Source organism: Dreissena polymorpha, chromosome 2 (genome assembly GCF_020536995.1).
Source record: "Dreissena polymorpha isolate Duluth1 chromosome 2, UMN_Dpol_1.0, whole genome shotgun sequence".
Classification (NCBI taxonomy): domain Eukaryota; kingdom Metazoa; phylum Mollusca; class Bivalvia; order Myida; family Dreissenidae; genus Dreissena; species Dreissena polymorpha.
Genome location: NC_068356.1, coordinates 132,898,498 through 132,907,958, shown reverse-complemented (window position 1 = coordinate 132,907,958; position 9,461 = coordinate 132,898,498). Strand labels below are relative to the sequence as shown.

General features: G+C 32.5%; 1 long non-coding RNA gene across 1 annotated transcript; it reads left to right on the top strand.

Moving 5' to 3' along the window:
- The first annotated feature begins 3,731 nt into the window (after nucleotides 1-3,731).
- On the top strand, nucleotides 3,732-9,457 carry LOC127869064 (uncharacterized). The gene is made up of 4 exons (XR_008044389.1): nucleotides 3,732-3,911; nucleotides 7,031-7,090; nucleotides 7,962-8,069; nucleotides 8,446-9,457. It is a non-coding gene; the product is annotated as an uncharacterized LOC127869064 (long non-coding RNA).
- Nucleotides 9,458-9,461: the final 4 nt, after the last annotated feature.

The window sequence follows — 9,461 nt, the reverse complement described above, 5'->3', positions numbered from 1 at the left end:
AATAAAGCGAAATCCGCCACAAAATTTGGCGCAATTAAATTGCATGTGATGCAGCTAAGAACTGTGCAGAAAAAAGGCATTTTATATCTTTGATTTCATTGATATAACTTTTGATTTTTCATTAACACCAACCACAATCAACACGTTTATCTTCAAAAAAAAAAATTCTTGTAACATCTATGACCAGATGTAAATTGGGTTTTATTGTCAGACCACAATCTCTTGGATTTCAATTGTTTTGTTAGGAGTGCCTCTTATACCCTGAAAGCCAATGGTAGACAAATGGAATGATTTTCATTCCAGGGGTGTGCTGGATTAACTCCATCAGGAATTAAATAATGTGGCTCATTAGTTATTTGCAGTTTATATTGTATTGTTTGTTTGACGTGAGGTCGAAATACTACATTTTGTACACAGTGCAAATATAAAATTGTTAATTTGAATATATAATATAGCTTTGCTCATGTTTATCAGTCAGTACAATTGTTGGTCTAGACCATGTCCTTTCAGCACAATATCTAGACAAAGCTTTGGCCTTTAAAGATGCAAATTGAATATGATGGTTACTTTGAAGGAAAGGAAGGTCGCTATTTATTTTAGTGTGAACTGGTAAAATGTCAGAGCAGGGTGGGTGGGGAGGAGCATACTGACTTTAAGATAACCTTTTTGAAGTTTAAGGACTTGTTACATGAAAATTGTTTCTGTATGGTATTTAGAGATTGCTTTCACCTAAGATGATCTAAATTAGTATGCTGGTTATTCAGGAGGAAGAAAATAGCATAAAAAGCTTTGACCTACATAATTCATATTTGATTTTAAGACAAAGATCAAGGTCGTAGGGTATTGTTAAATTTCTTTCAGCATGATATCTATATAACCCTTTAACCTAAGATCATAGAAAAACGAAATGCTTGTTACTTCTGAGACAGGTATTTAGCCTGGAAATTTAAGGTCAACCTGTCAAGATCTCAGGGCCTTGAAGCTAGGATCACATAAATAATTATGCTAGTTTCTCTTTCTCAATCAATTTTGAGATCATAGATCAAAGGTCTAAGTCACAGGGGCATGCATGCAGTATACAAAATTATTTCGCAATTGCACATTATTATTCTTTGTACTACACGTATAACGATTACTTTATCTAAATCTATGTCTGCTTTGGAAGTTTCCGTCATTATTGACCAACAATTAAAATTACTTTCTGTAAATTGAATTTGTGTTGACCTCAGAGACCAATTTCGCTTCATGAAATATAAAAATGATTGTATAGTAACATTTTGGAGAAAACTAATTTTTACTTATTGTTTATTTCAAATTACTTGATATTAAACATGAAAAACAACAACTGTCTTCATAAAGAATTTGGTTATCCAATTATAAACAATTTCTTATATTTTTTTGTAATAATTTGCGAAATATAAACAATAAACTGAAATAATTTTATATTATGTGGTGTGTCTTAATAATCGAAAATTATATAAACAAATTTTATAGATGATGACTTTTATTCCAGACAGACAAATAGCTTGCTATTTAAACCACTTATCATTTGTGTTTTGTTATCCAGATAGGTAATATGTCTTTTGTTATTTTTCTGTCTTGCCACAAAACAACTTTGTCAATGTGTTTTGAACGGATATTAGTGTCTCAAGTGCAGAATGGGACAGCACTGATGTAATTAGATTATTATCACTAAGCAATCAACTAACTCCTAGTAGGGCACACTGAACATTTGTGTATAGTTCTTCTCATAAACAAAAAAGCAAAAATAAAAAGAGGAAAGTTGAAGACATATTTAGGTGACAGAGCCGATGGCAATGTAACTATAATTAATAATATTTATGTCCCTTACAACTGTTTCTATTTATAGGGCGATATGGATCAGAATACGTGTGTACAATGTTTATAGTTGATACTCTTTTGCTTTTAGACATTGTTTATAAGTAAGAGTAGGTGCCAGGGCTTCAGTTCAATATCATTTTCACTTGAATTGTTTATTTACTTGTTGGTCGGATTAAACACTCAAAGTGTTGTGTCTGGGCCACATTGCAAAAGGTAAAAAACTGATAGACATTACTAAAATGAAGTGTGTTTTCAATGAAAAACATAATGGTTGAGATGAAACAAGAAGAAGTTGTTCAAATATTCTCATGTGTACCATGGTCTTTTAAGGCACACTGCTCTACAATCATTGTGTACGCTGAATGACTGATAAGCAATGCAGCTGTATTTATATATTAATATCAGTTGTGTTTTTTTCAATAGTTCAGGAATGGGGCAAACATTTGTTAAACCAAATTTTTGAAATTTTTATGGGTTTTATTATATAAAAAAAAGGAGATGAAAGGTCCTCCATAAATGTGGGGGGGCATTTAGCAGTCTTACTATCCGTCAACCCGTCTGTTCTTCCATCTGTATGGCATTCCATTTCGCGATTTTGTTTTCAGAAATAAGAAAATATTTGCGGATTGAGTTTTGAAGATTTCATCATTCAATTATTTTGCATGACATCAATTCAAAGGATATACAAGAGATATGAGCATTTATTTCAACAAGATAAAATGTTGAATGACCGTATCTTATTACACTCTAGACGAAATGTTAAATGTTTGAATGCAAACATCACCAGGGAATTACTCCAGGCAAACACACGTTTGAATAATATAGCTTGAATTATCTGAAGTCATCGTTATTTATAATGACGTAAAGGCAAACATAGTTAAGTGAATATTCCTGTTTTTAAATTGAAAATAGATTAAACAAGTATAAACCACCCAAAATTGATGAACCAAAACCGATATATATTAAAAGGTGGACGTGCCAAAATGCAGCTTTCGAAAAGATGAAACAGCATTGACATGAAGTTTCTGTCGGATTAATAAACATTTTACATCGATTTTAAAAGCAGTTTACATTGCTTTCATATTGAGTGTCATTTTTGCTAACTGCGTTTACTTTACATTAATATTTTGTTTGCCAATGCTTAAATTGTTTAAACATTATCTGATAAACTGCGGTGAGTTAACCAGTAAAAATAACCAGCTTTTAGGCAAAAAAATAACTGTTAAGTTTTCAGGTCCCACTGCATGGAATTTAAAATGTCTGCTTTGATTTTTGATTAAAGGAAAACACTCAGTGTATCAAAAAGATAATTTTTAGATTTAGGTTTAAATTATAGGTTTTCAATTACTTAACATTCGTTACTATATCAGATAAATGACTAGTTCTATAACTCTGATCACAATTTGAAACTTCACGCATGTCTTTTGTGTTATCATTTGTAGGCTCTGACAAAGGCTATTAAGTCTGAACCGTAATTTAGGAGATTTATTCCCCTTTCATTCTTAGACAAGTCAGGAAAGTGCGTGCAACATTATATCTGTATGCCTACTACAGATATTTTAATATAAAAATATATAAATATATATATATTGTATTTAATTATATGTTTATATAAATACACAAATAAAATAAAACTTCACATTGGTTCAGTTGTTTTTAACGCAATCACTTACTTAGATTATACCCGTGTGTTACTTAGAGAAGTAAGTAAAGTAAGACGCAAGTTGAAATTCATTTGATGTCACCAAACAAGGTCCATAAATATGTTTGCGCGCAACAACTCTTTTAATGAGTTTTTTTTTGTGCCCCTTTGGTCAAGGTCAGTTGCACTCAATAACTTTAGATAGGATGAAAATATTGTGCTAAATTTTGTTTTAAGGTAGAGCACATACTGGTATAGTGAAGCATTGCATTTTGGGACAGTGGGGTGAAGTTCACCATTACTTAAAATAAAAAGGCTTTGCACTGGATAACTTTAGTATGGATGGATTACTGTGCCTTAATTCTGTTTGTAAGTAGCTTACATGAAGACCTAGGGAGGGATTGCGTTATAGACCATTAGGGTACAGGTAATGGTTTTAGCTCAATACCGTGAGTCATGATAGAAGACATGCTTGAAACTTTATAAACTTAATTAATTGTTAAATAGTTAAAAACCAAGTTCCGTGTCATCGCCACTTTTCTTTTCCTTTTTCTGGTTCCCGTTGTTACTAATTAAGAGGGTGTCATTTAACTACTGCTTTTGCTACTGTTAGTGCTGATCCTATGGCAAAGCCAATACCTGTGATGCTGCTGACTGCTGTTGTTGATGATTATACATGCTACTGTAAATAATGATGGTTACAGTTATACGGATATTGTCACTTTGTTGACATTTTAGCTGTTCGCTTGCGGACAACTAATGTTAGTACCACGCGTTGAGAGTCGGTCTGTTCTTAACTACGCAAGGAACGATAACCGCCGCTTTGCTCAGCACAGGTCATTCAAAATCTTAGGCTATTAATAGATGCTGATAAACAAGTATAGTGGGATGTTGTGTAACCTTGTTCGTAGTTCATGCTGCTATAGCGGGGTTACATTTGATATGCCTGGGAAACATTCTTTTGTTCTCAATATATAGCGGCGATCTTGTGTATTCACGGGTGCTAACAATGCAATAGTAGAAGGTCAATTTTGTTTTTATTCACAGTTCTTAACTAATAAAATGTTGAATATGAGTTCGCCAATTACTAGGTATACTATAGACAACAACAAAAATGCTATATAATCGCTAGACTTTGAAATAAAGTTTGCAATTTACGTTTATAAATAATTAAATTCAAACAAAAGTTGAACTATTGTGTTTGTTAACTTGTTAGTTGCATACTCACAGCATGAAATGTGTGTTTTCGTTGTCAAACCATACATTAGTGTAAGTAGATAAAAATTATACTACGGGAGTACCACACATTAGTGTAATTAGATAAAAATTATACTACGGGAGTGCAAATCATGTGTCCTAACATGGCTTATTATGAGTGCATTTCTTCACCATCGAAATATATCGTGTTTTTCTATGTGATTTACCCGCAGTGTTTTCTTTCGACACATTTAAATCACACTTTTATAGCCGCGTCATGCGAAAATGGGTCTTAAGCGTTTCGGCCAGCATATCTTAATCCCAAACTGTTTAGGTCAGAGTTGATGACACCGTGTGAACTGATAGGGTAACAAGTAATGCATAAACAACAAAGTACGGGTTAACAGGGCTGTCTCTCTGACTAACTGATTCGTGAATAAAAAGTATTGATCGCAGATTTATTTTTTTATTTATTTTTATCAATTATTTTATTGTATATTTAGAATTTGTATATGGTGACAAAAATAAAAAGTTTTGTACATAATGAAATAATGATCTTAGTAAGATTGGTATTCGATATTTCAACAATATTCATTTAATATGATGGTGATTGCAAATCGTCATCATATTCAGTTCTTACTACCATTTTGCTTTGATTATAAACTCTCAAAAAATGTTGTTGCTTTTTTAAATTGAACAAGTTGTCCCCAGGGACAATTGGGTGTGTGAGAAAAGTAAAGTCATTATTAATGATATGTAAGTGAGATGACACTTTGCCTGTGCACACTCATTATCAAGAATGCGACGTAGAATGGTTAAAATTGTCATTGACTATTTGTGTAGGCCTGAGTGTCAGTCCCGCTTGAAAACCTATCCCCTGATTGTTTTAATAGTTTTCCAATATTTACGACTCTAAAACACAAAAATATGCATAAAATATTGTATGCATGCTGTCAATTTACATTTGGTTAAAATCTTTTTTGCTGTTCGATTAGTTTGTGATTAATCTGGAGTAAGTGATTTGCTTTGACCATTCAAATGCTTTCATCCCAGTTTTGATCATTTCATGTTTTGTTTGTTGTCCTTAAACAAAAAGTATATAATAACAATAATTTCTCTACAGATAGAGTTCCTGAAGTTTCATTGTTTGCACTGTTACAAACTGCTTCTGTTCATTTGAATATTAATATAGTATATATTTAATATATTATTTTAATATTTCACCAATATATTTGGTTGATCTGTGTATTTTGCTATATTAACTTTTCTCTGTGTATAGAAGATGTACATTCCTTGTTGTTCTTATATCTTTATCTTCTATGTTTTGTTTTGTCAAGAGATTGCTTTCCCTATATTTGCATCAGGTTTACTTACTAATGTCTTTATCCATTAATCATAAAAGTGATAGCGAGAATTCTGTTAACCAAGCATAACTGCTTTAAAAAAAACAAAATCATCTGAATAAAATAGGAAAATGTTGGAAACACATGATCAGTCCCTAGATTAATTAAGATTCCTGCCGTCCCTGTCTGCATTAATGGAGAAAAAAACACGAATGAGTTTAATCATTTTGCAATAGATGCTTAAAGTCCAAATTTAACAACACCCATAATGTCATGGTCATGTGTTTGTGGTGATGTTAGCTCATAAAAATGTCGAATGAGGACCTATAAATGGGGTATTCATATTACATGCGAAATGAGATTTATTGATTGTAAAAAAGACACCCTACATTTGGGAATAATTATTGCAAACTACCTTCCATTTAGCTTTGTTCCTGACATTTGTTTAAATAACTTATTTTTCGAGATTGTGTGTTGTATCAAATGCAAATAAGCTTAATAATAATATATAATTATTCCCCTCCACAACACAAAGTAGAGGAGAGTATACTGGATTAATCAGAGATGTCCGTCTGTCTGTCGGCCCATCTGCCGGTAAAAATAAACTTGCATGATGAAGAACTCTATGAATGTGAATTTAAATTGTCACGAAGCTTCAAAGTTCCATATAACATGAAGTTTTTATATGAATATTCTATTGTCTTATGTCAAAATGCTAAAGTTGTGCCATGTTTGAGCTTGACATTTTGATTTTATGAGTTTTATAATTTATGACATATACGGACATGGAGTTTAGGGGTGGTGCAGTATTTGTGGTAGGGTAGTGTGGTATTTTTCATGACTTTTCTAAGCGCAGACTTGTAAATTGTCTCTATCTTACCTATCTTGCCTTTCCTATGTATCTTGCATTAGAATGACAGTCTTATGGTTGTAGTTGTGGCCAACAAATTGGCAGTCATTGCCAATAAATTGTAAGTTTAAACTATGTAATAACTTGTTTTTTCAGGACTCCAGACTGAAACCAGCTGTTTAGGGCCTGAACAGTGTACAACACTTGGACCAAAAGGTAAATAAAGTAAATCATTAGCGCTTATATTTTTTGTCAGTAAGTATTTCAACAATTATATGCAAAGTTAACCTTCAGCTGCACCATCAAAAAAGAAACTTTATTGTACCAGGCAATCTTTTATTTATTGCAAGGAACCAATAGCCAAACATTAATGTGGCTAAAAACAAATCCAGTAGATGGAATATTATGTTCACAATAAGTGGTCAAAAGGAAAATAACTTGGGTCGCCACCTTTATGTTGTCTTAAATCATTTTTCTGACGCTAGTGGTAATTAAGGAAAATTTTCCTGATCAAACCGAAAACATTTATTTTCTTTAGCTAAAGATAGACAGAAGTTGCAGTCACCGCCTTATGTGAACAACCCAATTATAACCGCTAGTTAATATTGCATCTGCTTATTAACTATTAAAGTACACTGAAAGCATTTATGTTTTATTTCAGAGAGCATAATTGTCCCCTTGAATTTAAATATAAGCAAAATTATCATATAATTCATAATGGTATTATAATTGCTTACAATAACCATGTTGACTTCATTATAGGCAAATTACATTGTAGTTTGATGTTAACTTTTAAAGTTGATTTCTAACTTCAGTGCAAACAATGTTGAAAGGAGAATATAGAAACTTTATCCATCGAACTGGTGGTTTTTCAAACCTTTTCATTTTTGTCTGAATTTTCACAGAACAATTCTTAGACTTAAGTCTAAAAATACAGAATATTCTTAAAACCAGATTGCGCATGGCAATTGTTGATATAATTCATCATTAAGAACAATATGTTAATAATATAAACACCATATTAAGCCTTTTCTATTTAAAATGTCAAGTCTTGTTATTGAGTCTAAGACTATCCTTTATTCTTAAGCCTCAGAATGAGTTGGTGAAGCCTCAGAATGATCTGGTGAATATGGACACAAAGCCACTGTTGGTTGGAAATCAGAATAACTTGTACAGTTTTCATGACAACCAAAAGGTGAGCATGCTTTCTACCAAAACTTTTTGCTTGAATGATTCGTCTAACAATTACACGACTTTGATTTGGAAATAGAAATCGGTGTACAATGCTAAACATGTTTGTACAGGCTTTCTATTGACAACAACTGGTTATAACTAAAGGGGACAACTAATATGCTTTACGAAGAGGAGCTGTGTTTACTAACAGAATGGTCCGCTTCAATAACAAAACACACCACAAATGTTGTATTTTTCAGTCATGGACATGGTTGTAACTGTATTTGTTGGAATAATGTCAAAACTATTCTCATTTCTACTATAAGATAAAACTAATTCAAAAAATCAAACGTTCTTTGAATTGCTGTTTGTATGTGTTTTTTTCTAATCTACTTCAGTCAAGAACATAATAGCAGTATATAAGTACATACAAATCTTCAACACAGAAAATTATCTCTACAAGAAAAGGAGACACATGTCAACAATGCTGAGGCATACCCCAGGCAGTTAAACCATTTAATCCTCGTTCTTTGAAAACCGGACTTGTGCATGTGTGCAAAGTGTTTCCCAGATCAGCCAATGCGGACAGGGATGACACTTTCCAATTGTATGGTATTGTGTGTTTAAAGAAAGTCTCTTCTTAGCCAATATCCATTTTAGGTGGAAAGAGTGAAGACTGCACAGGCTTATCTCGGACGATACTTTATGGAAATGCATTAAGCCCTGTCTTCCCAGAACGTGGATCATATTTATATCTTAACCCCTGTTGTACGTTATTCTTCAGTTTTTATCTATCTTATTCAGAAATGCTATGACAAAAAATGTGTTTCATATTAGGAAGGGAAATATTTGGGTATTCCACTTGCACTATTGATTGTTCAGAAAATTGTTTTCCATGAGATGCACATGCATGCAAATATCAATTGCTATCTTCAATATTGCAAAAGTTATGGCCAATATTAAAGTTTGGCGCAAACAAGCCAACAAACAAACCAACAAACCAACAGACAGGGCAAAAATAATATGTGCCCCAGTATAGACTGGTGGACATAAAAATTGATCTGTCTGGTTACTTAAAAGCTAAACTCAGCAAAAAGAGCTTGAGACTAGGCTCTACCAGTCATTCAACTTCTCTTGTCAACAAGTTACATTAACTGCTAAAGCTCTTTTTTTCAAACTTCTTAGCAGTTTTAATTTAACTTGGCAGTACTGTTATTCAGACAGCTCTTACAAATTCTCTTGAATTTATTTTAATGCTGATATTGGCAGGACAACCAATAATCTAAGCTCTTGTAAACTTGGTCATAGCATGGATTTGAAAATCGTTTGCACAGTAGCGATCAGTCGGCAACCATTGCTAACAGATTGATAAAAAATCTTCAAATCCTTTCAATAAGTTGAAACACATAATGGC